This window comes from Magnolia sinica, chromosome 13, assembly GCF_029962835.1.
Source record: "Magnolia sinica isolate HGM2019 chromosome 13, MsV1, whole genome shotgun sequence".
NCBI lineage: Eukaryota > Viridiplantae > Streptophyta > Magnoliopsida > Magnoliales > Magnoliaceae > Magnolia > Magnolia sinica.
This window is the reverse complement of record NC_080585.1, coordinates 50,636,814-50,654,995: the sequence shown is the minus strand read 5'-3', so window position 1 is coordinate 50,654,995 and position 18,182 is coordinate 50,636,814.

The window sequence follows — 18,182 nt, the reverse complement described above, 5'->3', positions numbered from 1 at the left end:
CGCCGGTTCACCCTTCAATGGACTACGTCTAGCGTCCAGGGATGCTAGACGGTGTGAACGTCCATTAAGGTGGGTCTCACATGGACGTGGCCCCATTTAATTGGATCAATCTGATATTTGTGTCTTCCCATCATCCAGAGGGTAGGGCCCACATGGCTTGGATGATCATGGGGTCCATTTGATGGACGGTCTGGACATCACATACACTCATTTGGTGGGTCACAAATAAAGGAAGGAGAGAGAGAGAGAGAGAGAGAGAGAGAGAGAGAGAGAGAGAGACGTGAAGATGGAGGGACCTCGGCATTATGGGCCCTCCCTTGCATGATTTACAACATACATCAAGTGGGTCCTATTATATGTGGACCCATTGATAAAAAATTAACGGTGGAGATCCTTCCTCCACCAAAATGCAAGGTCTAGATGACCCTATTTATGTAAGGAAAATAAACATCATGATAGAGTCCATGGAGAATGGCCCCATCATGGAATGATCATGAGAATCAAGGTGGGCCAACGACCACATCTAGGGTTCAAAGTGAGATCCATACCATCAATCGGTAGGTCTCACTTGGCCCATCATCAAAACAAGAAATCTAGGCCTATAGAAACACCCACTGTTCGATCTTCTTGGTCTAATGGAATGCCGATCTTCTTGTGTCTCACTTTGATGGAAGGTGATGAGAAATGAAGGGCTAGGATGATGGATCTTGGGATGGGAAGTGGGCCACACACAACACTTTTCTCTCTTAGAATTTCTTAGACGTGTTCCTCTTTTAGTTTCTTTGTGTGCTTGGAAATTGTGAAGAGAAAGAGAGAGAGAAAGGATCGTTGTATGAGAGGTGATGGATGTGAGGTGATAGGTGTACTTGACATGTATGGGTGTGTAAGAGAGAGAGAGGGAGAGAGTTGACTTTGGGGTTAGTCTTGTACTTGACATGAGGTGATTGATTGATGAGACATGTTGTAGAGATTTTCTTGGGATTGCAAACGCGCGGTGTTTTTTCGAACTAAACGTGGGCCCACATCTCCTGGCCAGGGTGTCGGATCGGTATGCAAGATGCGGCGTTGGAACCGCGGTGACGGTGTGGTCGCAATGGTACAAGTCTCCGATTGAGTCAACTCAGATATATGGAATACGACTTAGGGTCGCACGCAAACGTCAATTATAGGTTGCGGATTGCCGGAATTCAACGGGAAGGATCGCGGAAGTTTACGGAACAGTACGGACTAGGATACGGGCCTTACAGTTCAATCCCAACCATTCAGATCTTGGACCCAGTAATGCTACTATTGAGAAAAGGAAAGGTGTCATGCCATGTGGATAGGCCAGCCACTTCACAAGATCGCCTTGATTACAAAGGAGCAGAAAATTCAGAATTTCAAGCAAACTAGCAGGTCAGGACAGATGCAACCTATTACTAAGTTATCAATTTGATAAACCAAATAATTGGAATCTAATTGCTGTTTAATAAAAACCCAAGATCATAATTTTAAATACAGCACCTAATCCCCTTGATTTCCAGCTGAGATAGCCAAAGAAATAGCAGCAGAATCTGTTGCAGCCACTAAAGAATATATCTATTTCTTGTACTGAAAACTTATGCATGCTTGAATGTCGATCTGATTCAGGAAAAAATGATGGAAAACAAAACCATTGGAACCATCAATTTTCTTTTCATGTTTTTTATTGTATTTGTATGTAACGGGCCTTAATCCACCAAATCATGCTTGCTTTGCATTCGAGTAGGACATATTTGTCAACTTTCAGCAGGTAAGCTGACATCGCCCAACAAATAGCAAACTTACCAAATAATGGCCTGTTACACCATCAAATACATGTTCAAAACTAAATAAGAATACAAATTTAGGATCCTCACATTTTTTAGAATCTCATTAATAATTTTTGAGATTCCCCCTGTATAGACCGATTACGATATGTAGTACCTAAATACCTACCCATCCTGACAGAAGTTGTAAAATCTCTAGTAAATGACATTGAGATGAGACATACCAATTTGACGCGTGGCAATTGCCAGAGTGAAGCAGCAATTGCCCAAGACCTAGAAAGTCTGCCATACACCATTCATCGATCATTGTTGGATGAAGTACAATTACAACTGCAAAAGACAGACCATAAAACCTGCATGCTTTACAGTTATACGTATGTATGACACATAATGTACCCATATAGGCAATCATGAACAAAACTAGTACAAAAAAAGGACTCATACATTTGACATCTTCAAGAAGACATTGGTAAAAATTGAAACAAGAAGTAATAAAATAAAATAAAATAATCTCCAATAAGAAATGTTCCTGATGTGTCTAAATGGCTTTTAGGAGCAGGAATTACAAATAAAACCAATTACCTGCCTTCCTCTGCCTTTCCCATCTTTTGCACCCTCAATAATGCCTGGGAGATCCAACAACTGTTGGGAAAATAATATCAGTACTGCAAAGCCTATCTCTAGAAGTAAACCTTGCATATTATAGATTTGGAAATGGAAAGAATACAAAATCATTTATGAAATTTAAGTGGTTAGAAAGTGATCGCAAAAGAAAGTAACCAAAATAAGGCAGAAAGAAATGAGAAACAGGAAGCCTTAAATATGATAAAACAAAAACCAAATTATTCAGAAATTAACGTTAATTCATTGGCTACATGAAGAACGCAGAAAAAAGTTAATGCTTAAGCATCAAGCATCCAAATCTATTAATAATTAAATTTCATGTTTCTCATCATTTTATTAATAATTAAAATTGTAGGATTACCACGTCCCATAGTATGTTCTGTCCAAACTGTAACTTTTTTTTGTTTTTTGGGGTACAGACCTTTAGCTTAAGCATACATAATAATCAATCAATCTAGATAGCAAAAACAAACCATAATTGCTTGATTTAAGGTAAGTAACGAACTTAAAAGCCATTACTCCGATCACAGTTCAGAAACCCAAACTTGCCTCAACTCAATGTCCAATGGGTTGGTCTACAAGAAAGAGTCCTCACTTGACTCCACATAATCTTTATTTATTAATTTTTCTTTCCAAATGGTAACAATACATTGTTAAAACAGAACATACTCGGTATTTAATAATCAAACAAAAATAACTAAAATAGTTTCAAATAGTTAAATATTTAAAATACTTGTAGTAAGCAGAAAGAAGCCATCGATGGCATGGTGGATATGATGTGTGCTTTCAAAGTCGTAGGTTCATAACCCAATACCCCACTTTTAGCCAACAAAACAGTTTACACTAGACCCAGTGACTCCGTTCGGGTTTCCACGAGTTGATTTGGGTATAGTCAGTGATGAACCAACTCAATGAGTCTCATCGAGTCCCATCCAAGTCAGAGTTACAAGTAAGATCCCTGAGACTTGGCTCAAAATCTCACCAATTTAGCTCGACCAAGTTTCCAGCCAATTCACCGACTTCTAGTACTGTGATTCTAAGAGACTACTCACAAAGCCACAAGTGTAAAAACTACAACGGTTTTGCTTTGCCAAAACATGCTGCCTTCCTGGAATATGCTCCCCATGCTTCTTCCAAGTTTAAATATTCAAAAATAATAATAATAAATACATAAAAGAAAAAAAAAGAAAAAGGAAAGGGAAAAAAAAAAACTTCTTCCAAGCTTTCATATGCTTAGTAGTGGACAAGCAAATCCAAATCTGAGTGACAATCGTAAGTTATTCAGACTTGGTGGCAAAATAAGTGAGAAGATGCAAACAGAGTTTTAAATTGTTTTCAAGATGCTCAAAAGAAAGGGTTCCAGCTGCTGATAATAAAATCACAATTGTCACACATGGTGTTGAAGTTTTGCTCTCAATGTGTAGTATTAAGATTAGATCTAATGTCAACTAAGACTGACGAAAGCCAGTTTATATGCTTAGATCACTTCTATAACAACCTATTATCAAATTGAAGTGGAAATAGATCAAATGGTAGAAAAATTCAATTTGGAAGGGCAAATGTTGTTTACAACTCAAGATTTCTCGTGAACACCATAATTAAAGCTTGACAGCCTTTATGGCATTTGAGTTTCCTGTTTGACAGATTTAATAATTTCTTTCAAACATCACCAAAAGCCCCCAAATGATAAAAATTACTGAAATCAGAACAAATAATAGGCAGACCTATTACGGTATAACAACCTTCAAGACATGTTTGGAGGCACCAGAGTATACCTGAATTTTAGCACCTCTGTACGTGATCACACCTGGTATGCAAGTTAATGTGGTAAATTCATATGAAGCAACCTGTAAAAGAACGAGATATTAGAAGAGCTAATGGATAAAAGAGAGGAAGGGTTACTGTCAAAAAACCACTTGATCTAAAAGCTTTTGCCATGTTAAATCACCACTCAAATCTAAAAACTCAAGCCGTTAGAGGATAGTGTATCAATGTATATCAAGGGACTTTAACACTCCCCCACACGTGAGGGGTGGAACTCCGGATGGGAACATATTAGGGAGGCATATTTGCCGCACCCGGGATTCAAACACAAGACCTCCGCTTTGATACCATGGCAAAGAACCACTCGATCTAAAAGCTCGAGCCATGTTAAATCACCACATGATCTAAAAACTTGAGACGTTAGAGGATGGTGTATCAATGTATATCAAGGGACTTTAACAGTTACGAATAGGTTTCATATCGTAAATGTTAATAATAAAGGCACATCAAAAATATTTCAAGCTTGCAACCACCAAGCAAACAAATTTACGGAGAAAATGGCATGCATCAAATCCCCAAGAAAAGAAACCAAAGAGATTATTCAACTTTTCAGTTCATGAAAAACAAGTTTTTGCAGAATAAAATTGCTTTTTCATGGTGATCCTAAGAAATACTAGTATGAGCATCACCTGTTCTTTTCACATTCATATAATCACTTCTTTCCCTTTTGCGAAACAAATCTAGAACTTTATTAAAATGGAAAAGAAGGAAGGTGAGATTAGGTGTCCAGATTCCTTCCAGCATATAATGTCATGAACTTTGTTGAGACAACCTACACCTTAGCAACCCCTCAGCCACCGCTGTTAATTAGTGCTATTCTTAACCATTCAATCAACCATATTTTCCGTAAGAGTTCTTATAGGTTCTGAAAACCTTAATGCTTCATAATTAACCAAGCATCTCAAGCCCTGAATATATGAGGGAATCACATGAGCCAATCTGTTGGAGAAAGGTGCAATACGTACAGCCCTACATTGTTGAATAGGAAAACCATATGGAAGTAATGGTAAAGCTTCAAGTCTGCAGCGGTCTGTGCCTCAACCATGAGGTTGCAAGTCCAACCCAGCTTATCAACCAACAACAACAACAACAACAACAACAACAACAAAAAGGAAGAAGAAGAAGAAGAAGAAAGAAAGTAAAATGATATGTGAAGAAAAATAATGCAAAACTGCAAGTAGTAGAATAAAGTCAAAAGACTGCTCTAAACATCTCAAATGGCAAAGGGACTGCCTGGATGCACCCCAAATAAGGTCCGGTAATTCACAACCATTTGGGGTGGCACAAAGCCCAAGCTCATACAGAAAGGCATGGGTTTTGATCCTTTTCTGCCCTGAAACAATGGTTGATGCATTTGAAGTACTGACTATCCTTTTGGGCAGAAAGGCAGCCTGTCAGCCTCACTTCCTGAGGTATATCCATACATGCTCTATAGAGGAAATAGAATCATCATTAGCCTAGTAGTAGTTGAATAAAACTAAAGAATATCTTGGAACTTCATGAGTTTCAAAAAAACCTAATTTTTAGCCTGACCCTTCATCCAAGCTAGGTGAACTGTCTGGATGGCCTGGATTGCATATACACTCAGGTGGGCCCATAGTCAAATCGGCAGTAGTTATCCACTCTCGAATAAATATTTATAATAAGGTAAAATATATAAATTTACAATAAATATCCTCTCAGGAATTTCATCAAACACCCCACGTGCACATGCAATCTCTTTGTATTTCACATAGAAATTCAACAGCCTGGTCTGCACAAACGGGCTTAAGTCAAGCCCATGGAAATTTGAAAAGAACCTAAGCAAAAAATATAGACAGTAGCACATCCAAATCTACTGATTTGAAAAGAACCTCCAATGAAAACACTCAGAAATCCCAAGCAAGAAACAAAGTCATCAGAAAATAAAAAAAATCCATGTTAGATTTCCCAAATTAGAACGGAATCCTCTCCTCAAATCATTGCAAATAGAGATCGAAGAAATTAGGGCCGGAAAAGATAGAATAATGAAAGAGAAAACAAAAATAACCTTTCTAAATCTACTACGGAGATAGAGATATAGAGAGAGAGGGAGAGATGCTTCACTTCTCAGTGTCAACGCCATGCCATATCCAACATCCACTGCCGCGCGCGCAGGGTTATTTCTTTTGAATTTATATGGATCTTTGTGTCAGCTATGCTATGTTGTCTTTTAGTGAGGGAGAAAGATCGAGAGGTAGGAAGATCTGGAGTGAGGGAGCGGGAGAGAGAGAGAGAGAGAGAGAGAGAGAGAGAGAGAGAGAGAGAGAGAGAGAGAGAGGGAAATCAGGTGTGAAGAGCGGGAGAGAGAGGGATAGAGATTGAGAGGGAGGGAGTGAGGGAGCGGGAGAGAGATCGGGAGTGATAGAGAGAGAGAGAGAGAGAGAGAGAGAGAGAGAGAGAGATCCAGAGGGAGGGAGCGAGAGAGAGGGAGGCAGGGGTGAGGAAACGAGAGAGAGTTTTATTATTATTATTTTTTCTTCCGGTATGGTTCGAAATCTGAAACAGCTCAAAATGTTAAGCCGTTTCATAGCCAAAATCATATTTCGTTCCTGAATTGATATTTTGGTGTAGTGACAGTTAATACATTCACTGTCGCTTTTACGTCTCTTTCTTTTTCTTTTTCAATTATTATCGCACCTCTGTTTATCATTATTTGTATTATGCATTTTAATGTGAAACAATTTTGTGACAGGTGCCTTACCAAATGATGATAACGACAGAAGTCTCTTTCTCTTGTTCTTGCTACCTCTTCAGGGCGTTTAGATGGAGGTAACTCTATCGTACCAGCTTTCAAGAATTGATTCATCATAGGGATCACATCTTCCTTTTTAAATGCGAACCCTTCATGGGAATTAAGCGACCTGGGCCTTTTATCACTGAATCTGCCTCTAGGACGATTTGACTCTTCTTTCTGCTTGGTCTTCTTTCCTCTCATTTCTCTCGTCTCTTGACTTCTCTTTTCATGATCAACAACATTTGTAATCAGCCTATTGGACCCTCTTCTAGCTATTTCATAGTGAAACACTAGAATTTTTCTGGTTATCAATTCCAAGGCATGAGCTTTCGTGGCTAAATCACGGAAGGTCTTGATATCGGCACTAGTGAGGCCAAACGCGATCCCCATCTCCATGGAGTTCAAGCACATCTTCACCTACTCTTTCTCTACTGGTAATTGTTTACAAGAAGCTCCCAATGTTTTCCATCTATCTATGAATTTCTATACAGGTTCTCCTTCTCTCTGCCATAGTGATGCTAACTCCGTGATGCTGATGTCACGTTCTGACAAAAAGAAATTTGACATAAAGGCGTCTTGCATCTGTTCCCAAGTTTGCATCGATCCTGGTGCCAAACTAGAGTACCATCGAAATGCCTTACTTGTCAAGGAGGAACCGAACAACCGAAGGCAGTATTGCGGTACTGTAGAGAAATTTCCCATGTTGGTAATGAAATGCATCAAATGTTCTTTTGGTGATCCGTCTCCATTAAACTTCTGAAAATCTGGCTGCTTGAAGTTAACTGGAAAAGGAACATCTTCTACTTCTCTTGGATACAACATTTGATATCTGAATCGACCAACATTCTCACATTCTCTATCCGTTCTGACAGCTTTTTCAATGACCTGTCGCACTTCCTCTTGAGTTATCGCTCTTGCTGCAGGAACGGATTCGAGTGATCCTGTTCTTGTTGGCTGGGAACCTTCGGGCTGCTGTTCTCGTCCATTCATGGCACCCATCATCAGGGGCACCGCCATCTGGGCCACATTATGCGCGAGCATTGCTAAAGCTTCCCGGAGATTCCTGCATTCTTCCATTAGTGTTCTCTGCGCTTGTGCCATCTCGGTTATACGGTCCTCTGTTGTCGGTAGGGGTCCTTAACTTGTTCCGGCCATGCATACAACAGCTTCTCCATTTTTCGATGAAGCTGTAGTCAGGGTAAAATGGGAATATGTCGATGCAATGGGGCTTATGAAGAGAGGAGTGTCGTTTGACTTTCCTGTACTTCCACAACAAATGGTTGATTGGAGCGATACAGGAATTGGTGAGCTTGCGAGTAGTGCCTTACCCTTTTGCTCCTTTATCCATTGAGCTCTCACAGCAGGCAGGGCCGAGAAATCATGCGATGTTAATGGAGGAACGATTTTCCTAGGATATATTGCGGGAGGAGCGAGTTCAGGGTTCTTTCTAGCAGCATTTTGCGTTACTGGCCCCTGACTCTTTGTGAAGGTGAATTCACTCTGGCTATTACTGCATTTTGGGCCCTTATTATTCGAGATGTCACGACAACCCAGTCGTTATCACTTTCCTGTGCTGAAGGTGAAGCAGATATAACTCCGGCCATCACTTGGGTTTTTATCAACCTTGCTTGTGAGAGATTGGGCCTTATAATTCGAGGACTGATTTGTTGCATAATCCATCGCGAATTCGGTCGTGGTGAAATAGAAATTCACTTTCTTCATTAGGTTTGCCATTGATCGTGACTTGCGATGTTATCTTCTTACCTTCAAACAAAATATAAAATTAAATTAGTATCCAAATGGTAAAGTATTCTATCTTAAAGATAAAGGGGAGGATGTTCCCATTGAGAGTCACCATTTTGACGTTGAAAAGATGCCAAACTATGACGAAAGTTCCCATTACCTTCTCAATGTTAATCTTAAATAAGATAAATTCCCCAGCAGAGTTGCCATTTTATTTCGACAAGAAACAAATGCATTTCGATTTGGGAGATTATCTTATTCAATCATAACAGAGAGAGTGTGTAGAGAACAATCATCATATTTATTCATGCTGAGTTCATTTACATCCTTTGATTTCCCTTGATTCTAAGATAAATTACTTAAAATACAAAAATCGCAAGAGTTTGAATATCGAATCTGGATATCAAATTCGGTAGCATTTCGGCTTGTGAATTGATCATCTCATCAAGAGGAATATTGTGCGAATTTGATCATCTGATCTCTCCTTCCTAAGTTCATGTCCTTGTGTAAAAGGAAAATTGAAGATTGCGAAGACTTCAGAGATCAAATCAACAAGGATTTCAACAGCATTTTGGCACAAAACCTCTTCTTCTTCTTCCTTCTTTCTCCCCATCGTACTTTGGGTTTGCTCTTCTTCTCCAAAGCTTTGATCTTCTTTAAAATCCTCAATGTGTGAAAATGAGAGGGGCAGTGGGGTATTTATAGGCCTTCACACGTGCGAACCCTCGAAATCTGTGTTGTAGGCCTACCTTTCACCAAATCTCAGCCATCCACGTCAGCATACCCGAATCATCACTTGAGTCTATCCGCGCAACACCTCATACCATTTTCATGGGTCCATACAACACAATAGTGTTGTGCAGTCCGACACAAAGACTGCAACATGCCCAATCAGGCATCCTTTTGTGTAGGAATCACATAACCAAAATGGGGATTTGCGCCGACTCGCGCAAACAGTGTGCTATGCACGGTCTGCACAGCACAATGAGTCTACACCTTCCTTCTTTAGTTTGTTCATTCTTTTTCATAGTTTTTACCTTCTTTGATTCATTCTTGGTCCTTTATTTTATGCCTCAACAGAGTGGTGATGTGGACCAATGAGGATTAGGCAATCAGGGAGCCCCTGTTTGCCTAATAACAGAGGATCCAGACTCTTGTATTTTATCCATGCAGTCCATCCATTTTTCCAGCTCATTTAAGAGCACGAACCAAAAAATGAGGCAGATCCAAAGCTGAAGTGGACCACACCATAAGAATCTTATGGACCATGGAAGTTTTTGATCAAGTTGATATTTGTGTTTTTCCTTCATCCAGGTTACATTACTCTATGAACAGGCTAAATCATAAATAATCATTGCACAGTGTCGCCACACCTAAACTTTAGATCTGCCTCATTTTTAGGCTCACGCCTTGGAATGAATAGGTGAAACATGTAGAAGCCAGGGATAAAACACATATTATGGCAGTGATAATCTAACCAAAACAAATCATTATTGTTATACAGGTTAAGGGAATCCACTCGATAATTCCACTTAAATAAATCATCTTTACCATATCAACATCGATGCAAGTCATCCTTGCCATGTAAATTAAGGGAGCTCCTTCTTGATAATTGTTATAGGAAAAATGGGCTGATCCATGAGAGAAGGTCGAACCAGCAACCAGCACGAACTAATGGGCCAAACTACTCGACGTATAAGTAAGGTCAAAGCGGGATTACCATAGGTCGGTACGACCTTTAACGGGCTTCCTAGAAGAACATCTTAGTAGGGTTGTCAAGCCCAGTGAAGAAGCTAAGGGCTACCGAAGTTACTGATCACAAGGACATCACAAACATGTTTTGACGGTATTATCATCGGAACGACACCAACCTTCTGATAGCTCGGCATCATTCATCTCTGAGGCATTGTTACCTCTATCGTCTGACCTTTTCCAAGGATCAGATGGGTTTACTGGCTTCCGATTAATGTTCAATCTTATCCAAGGAAAATAACCCGAAGTTCTCTCCGGAGATCCCGAGGAATAAGTTCAAAATCCCGGAGATCTCGGATATAAAAGATCTCGGGATGATCTCCAACACATTAGGAGCTTTATAATACTTATCCATCAAATAAAAAAGATCGTTCAACTGTGTGATCTTCCCTCTATTATAAATATGGAGAACCCCCAACGATGAAAGTTACATAGTCTTTTTTCACACTAATAACCTCTTTCCTCTGAGATCATTTCTACAAAGACCCAGATCTTTGACTTTGGTATCGGAGAGTCCCCTACATTAGCCAGGGTCTTCCTTGTTTGTTTTATATGCAGGCACCCGAGGGTCTAAGAAAAGTCTACCAAAAAACTGTATCAACAGTTTGGTGTCGTCTGTGGGAAGTCAACATCAAGGTCGTTTCATGCTTTACTGAATAACTATGATGGCTAGAGGGAAGAAGAAAGCCCAAGTCTCCCCTGTTGCACCTGATCTTTCACCACCGGAGTAGCCTGACAGTCATCAGGGCTCCACCTTCCAATAACAAGCTGACTCCGGCCGTTTCCTCCCAACAACAAGCTGACTCCGCCCTACAAAGCAAGCTTTGGAGGGTGGCTGAACTCCCTTGAGCAACAAGTTGAAATGCTGAATAATAACATGAACTCCATGAGACAGTTATTGGAACAATTACAGCCCTAAAAAGTACAGAGGATTGCCCAGGAAGCTGAGCAAGTAGTTCACGATCCACCTCAGCCCTCCAAAGCGCCTACCACCTCTCAAAGGAGACGACAGCTTAGATCGGCAAGGCTGGCCGCTTCTCATATTTCTAGGACCATAGCTCTACCTACTTTCGATCTGCCATGAGCTGGACTAAAAGAAGCACGACAAAGCTCCAGTCAAAGCTGTGGCCAAGAGCGGTGAACTGTGGGAAGCTGAGTTAAAGGACTTGCATGGTCAGATTGGGGACATACAATAAGCCTACCGTGCAAATGCTTCGACCCTAATGGAAGCAATAATTGAGGAAACCGAGCCTCCGTTCACTACTGACATTATGCAGGCGCAACTATTGGACAGGTTCCGTATGCCACAAATCACTCGCTTTTCGAGAACTACTGACCCATTGGAACATCTAGAGTCCTTCAGGGTCTGGATGAAGCTCCACAAGATGTCCACTGTAGCGATGTGCTGGGCATTTTCATTGACCTTAACTGGAGCTACCTGACTATGGTTCAGACAGCTGAAGCCGAACTCCATTAGCTTGTTCTCCCAACTTGGTCAAGTTTTCCTCACAAACTTTATCGGGGGGAAGGAGAGACTTAAACAGACCTCTTGCCTTCTCCACATTTCCAAAAAGAAGGAGAGATGTTGAAAGATTACATCAAGCGGTTCAATCTCGAAGCGATGTAAGTACGAAAACACTTCAAGGAACTTGCTCTGACTGCAATAATGGGAGGATTAAGGGATCCCATGTTCCTCTTCTCGTTGGATAAGAACCCGCCAACAATAATGGCTGACCTACTAAATAGGTCGCAAAAATATTATAATGCCGAGGAAGCCTCTACCCTACGAAAGGCCGTCCAGAATAAAGGAACGACAGCCAAAGAACAACAACTAAAGGTAGAGCCCAGCTTGACCAGTGGCAGCAAGAAAAGGGAGGATGACCAATCATGAGATAATCAACGTCTGAACAAGCGGCCCAACAATAAGTTCAAGTCATACACTCCCCATAACAAGATACCCGAACAAGTCTTGATGGAGATTCAGGACAAACACATCCTTAAATGGTCGAATAAGATGAAATCCGACCCTGGCAAAAGGAGTAAAAATAAATACTGAATTTTTCATCGGGATCATAACCATTCGACAAGCGATTATTTTGACCTCAAGGAGGAGATTGAGGTGTTCATTCACAGCAGGCACCTTGGGGAATATGTTACTCGAAGGGGAGATCGAACTATTTCGAAAGATGAACAACCTATTAATAATGAACTAACCAAGGAAATTCGCACCATCTTCGGAGGTCCCGCTGGTGGAGGAGATTTGAACTGGGCTCAGAGAGCTCATATAAGGAGCATTAATTGTAAGGCCCGTATCCTAGTACTATACCGTTCCACCAACTCCTGCGATCCTCCCCGTCAAATTCCGATAACCCACGACCTATAGACAGTAAATGCACGCGACCCTAAGTTGCATCCCAAATATCTGAGTTGACTCAACTCGAAACCTATACCCCCGCGATCGCACCGTTGCCGCGATTCCAACACTGCGTCTTACACACCAATGCAATACCCAGGCTAGGAGTTGTGGGCTCGCGTAATTCTCAAGGAAATTGTAAATGCTGTATTGTAAATCTAGCACCCAGTGTTGTCAAATTTTGTTGTGCCTAATCATTTAGAATCTTTATCATGTATTGATGAGTTGAATTGATAAACTTTATGCATTTTAAAGTTGTCCAAGTCTTTGTTGAACTTCTCTATGTATTCAAGTTGAAGAAGCGTTGTCAAAGTTCGAGATTTCAAGATCAAGTACAAGTACAAGTTCAAAGCTCAAGTTTAAGTTTAATCTTCAAGGTTCAGTACTTTAAAGACTCAATAACTCAAGTCTTTACTCAAACTCAAGTTCAAGATTTGAAGACAAGCTTCAAGTATTTCAAGTGTATGAATTAGCAGAGCGAACGATGCTTTAATTGTTCAAACTCACAATCAAGGTATGGATGACCTTAGATTGACCATAGGTTAGGTCATATTCATTGCATATGCTATGTGGGTCATTTCATAAGTTTATAGGTCATTTCCTTGACCAGTCCTAGTCTTTGTTCGACTAGTCTAAGCTTTGGCTCGACCAGTCCAAGAGTTTTTCGACCAGTCCAAGATTTGTTACAAATTTTTAAAAATTTTTGTTGGACCGTCGACCTATAACACCCCAGTTTTTGGAACCCGAGTATATGACTCGTTCTCTAAAAACCCGAGTGTTAGCCTATAAAATTCAGTGTAAATTTGAATTGCTTATCATTAATCAGAGTTAACAGCAACGAAGCTAGAGTAAACCATTCATTGAATAAAAATATTCTAATTATCATAAAATTCAAAATGTAACGCCCATACAGGACTTATACAATCCCAAATAATAAAGTTCATATAAGTAGAAACAGGAATCTATTAACTAGTGGTGGAGCTCAATATGGGCTGTAAGGACCCCACCTAGCTCCCCAACTACCCGATCTGCTCCAGCAACCTAGTGAACAGCATCGGCTACCTACATCAACTATTACGGTTTGATAGCGTTCATGACTATCGCAGTGAGGGGCACCTTTTAAGATTGTGCAATCATCATTCATAAGCCAATATAGATTGCAAGTCATGGAATTAGATATGTTAAATGGGGCATTTTATAATCATATTTATATACTCAAAAATTAACCAATCAATAGGATCTCATCATAAGTAAAATGTGATGGCAAACGCAACATAAGGGAATACGTCCAGATAGTAAAAAAATCAATCATAGGATTTTCTATTGCACCCGAAATCACATTGTACGTGAACTTCGCAAGATAGCTAGAAAATTGAGAAACGAACTTCAGCTCCACCCGAAAATCGTGGTACAAGTGAGATCCATAAGGTGAATAGAAAATCAACCTTAAAACTGCTACTTCACCCAAGAATCGCATCGTACTTGAACTCCACAAGATGGTTAGAAAATCGATAAACAAACTTCGGCTCCACCCGAAAATCATGGTACAACTGAACTCTGCAAAATGAAGCTCAATCAACATATAACCCTCTGCTTCACCCGAAAATCATATCATATGTGAATACCGCAAGATGAAGAGAGTACCAACATAGGAGCCTCAGCGTCATTTGAAAATCGTATGAACTTTGCAAGATGGCTAGAAAATCAACAAGCGAACTTCAGCTCCACCCAGAAATCATAACGAACTCCGCATAATGACCCAGAAATAAAAAAGATGTGCAAATATAACCAACAAGCCATGAAGGAAACCAATAACCCATCAAAGCCACAAGGGTAAATATGTGATCCAAGCCACGTAGGGCAAACATGCGGTCTAAGCCATGTCAAGCAAATGTGCGATCCAAGTCGCATAAGTTAAAGGTGCAATCTAAGCCGTGTAAGGCAAATGGGGACCACAAGATAATAAGTCCAAGATAGGTTCCATTCATTCCATCATTCGAGTGCAAGTTGTAAGACCCGTATCCTAGACCGTACTATTTCATAGGCTTTCGTGGTCCTCCCAGTCAAATTTTGGCAACCCTTGACCTGTTCTGATGTTTACGCGTGATCCTAAGCTGAGTCCAGCATACAGAAGTCGGCTCGACCAGAAACTTGTACCTTAATGACCACGCCGTCGCCGATGTTCCAACACCGCGACTCGCACGCCGATCCGATACCCAGGCCAGGAGATGTGGGCCGGCGTTCAGTTCGAGAAAAATACCGTGCATTGCAATTCTGAGAGGATCTCTACGAAACGCCACATCAATCCATCAATCAAGTACAAGAAACCCAACCCATCCCTTTCTTACACAACCTTACCTAAAGTCAACTTCCTCTTATAACAAAGTACACACCCATCACTCCCCATCACCCCATCACCTCTCACCCATCCCTTATTAATCCATCACCCCTCTCTCTCATTTCTCTCTCATTCCAAGGAGAGATCCAACATCCAAGCCCTCCAAGAGAGAGCTAGGTGTGGCTCACTTCCTACCCCCCTTAATCCTCACCATCCAACCCTTAGATCATCATCTCCACCATTGAAGGAGCTTCTTAGGAGCCTCGGAGCACTAGGGGGGAAGAAGAAGGAAAGGTGGGTGATTGACCGTTGATTTTCTATTAGAAGGCCCACTTGTGATGGGACCCATTTTTATGTATGTATTGTGATCATGGAGGGCCCATGTGGCGGGGTCCCTCCATCATTATCTGATCTCTCCTTTTTCTCTTTCCCTCTCTCTTTTTTTGTATGGTAATCATGATGATGAGATGTGTGGCCCACCATGTGTTTACATCCAAGCCATCTACCGGTGGACCCCATCCATGTGGGACACACCGTGATGTTTATATGTCATCCCAATCGTCCATATAGGATGTGGCCCACCCCACACATGTGGGTGGGGCCCTCCTTGATGTATTTATCCTAATCCACCCCATCCATCCACCCTAAACGATGTGGCCCACCATGATTTATGTATGTTATTGACGCCGTCCATCTATTTTATCTAGGCCATCTAGCGGGCTTGGATGATGAGAAAACACAAATATTAGACCGATCCAAAACAGGTGGGCCATATGGGACCCACCTAAATGTGGTACATATCCACACTGTCTACCAGTGGAGGGTGTACTGGCAGTGGGGTGTGGCTAACAGTGAAGTGTCAACTGATAGTGGGGTGGCTAACGGTGAAGTGTGAGCTGACAGTGGGTGTACTAGCTAACAGAGAAAAGAAAAAAAAGAAAAAAAAGAATAAAATATATTATATTACTGTATGAGTGGTAGGCCATCACGTGGGATCCACCTCTTTTTTTTAAAGAGCTGCAACGTGCAGCAGTATTTGCGTCAGTAGCGTCTGTGGGACCCATTCACGTCATCCATCCATTGGATGGGCTACACCATATTGCATGTGATGGTGGGACCCACCCCACGTGTGGGATACACCTTGATGTATATATATATTATATAATATATAGTATATATTATATTATATATATTATATATTATATTATATAATATATACATGATGGTGGGCCCATTACATGGGACCCACCTCTGCCTTTTTAGTGCATCCATCTACATGTACAACAACTATATTGCTGCTCCTTTTGATGGCAGCAAGCCCGCAGGCCCCACATTGATATATGTATTTTAGCGACACCGTCCACTGTTTGGACGGTGGGGCCCACCATGATGTACACGCTGTATCCATACCGTCCAACCACTTATAGGATCATTTTATAGCATGGAAAAATGAGTAAGTCAGATCTAAAGTTCAAGTGGACCCCACCATTTAAATAGTGGACAATGTCATCCACCGTTCAAACTTCTAAGGGCCACAGTAGTTTCCAATTAAGCTGATATTTATTTTCACTTAATCTATCTCTATGTTAACTTATGAATAGGTCAGATCTCAAAAATACATAAGGGTGGGTCCAATTTGATATACATGAGGCCCATTGGCGCGGCTCGATTTGATATACATGAGGCCCATTGGTGCGGCCCGATTTAATATACATGAAGCCCATTGGTGCGGCCCATCACTATATATTTTGGCCCATAGGCGGGGCCCACCCATTTTTATTGTTAGGCCCATGTAATGAGGCCCACTTGATATATGAGGCCTAGTATTGAGGCCCGTGCGATGAGGCCCATATGAGATATTTAAGGCCCAGGTGCAAGGCCCACCTATTGTGTATTCAAGGCCCGATGTGATGTATGTTGGCCCATAAGACGAGGCCAATGTGATGTAAATGAGGCCCATCATGATTGTATGTGAGGCCATGGGCCCATTATATGTTTGACCCTATGTAGGCCACTCATTGGGAGCAATGTTGGTTAAATGTCCACATTAATGGGCAATGATGGTTGGATGTCTACGTTGTGACTTCCCTTAAGCCTTGTTAGGCCCATTCTTATAATTCTCTTATGGGTTAATCTAGATAAGTGGGCCCTATTCACCATAAATGGATGGTTTCACGCTATCGGATTTGATATAACCCCAGCCGAGGGCCGATCCTTATATTATAGTTGATCAGCTGTTCCTCTATGGACCCTGCCTTGTTTACATGCTGATTATCGGTGCTGATTATCGATACTGATTGTCGGTGCCGATTATCGATGCTGATTGTCGGTGCCGATTATCGATCATTGGTGCCAATTATCAAGGCTGATTCCTATTCCAATTGTCCAGGCCAAGTCAGATTGTCGAGGCCGATTCTGATTCTGATTGTAGAGGCTGAGTCAGATTGTTGAAGCCAATTATCGAGGCTGATTCCGTTTGGTCGAGGCCGATTTCGTTTGTCGTGGCCGATTCCATTGTTGAGGCCAATTCCGTTTGAAGAGGCTGATTCCGTTGGTCGAGGCCGATTCCATTGTTGAGGCCGATTTCGTTTGTTGAGGCCGATTCCGTTTGTCGAAGCCGATTCCGATTGTCGATGCCAATTTCGATTGTCGATGCCAATTCTGATTATCGAGGCCAATTCCGTTTGTTGAGGCTGATTCTGTTTGTCAAGGTCAATTCCGTTTGTCGAGGCCGATTCTGATTATCGAGGCCGATTTCAATTGTTGAGGCCGATCATCGAGGTCGATTCTGATTATCGAGGTTGATTCCGATTGTCGAGGTCTAATGTAATGTATATAAGGCTCATGAGATGTGGCCCTTGTGATGTATATTAGGCCCATGTTAGAGGCCCATTATGATGTATATGTGGCCCATGTGATGCAACCTACTTGGTGTATTTGAGGCCC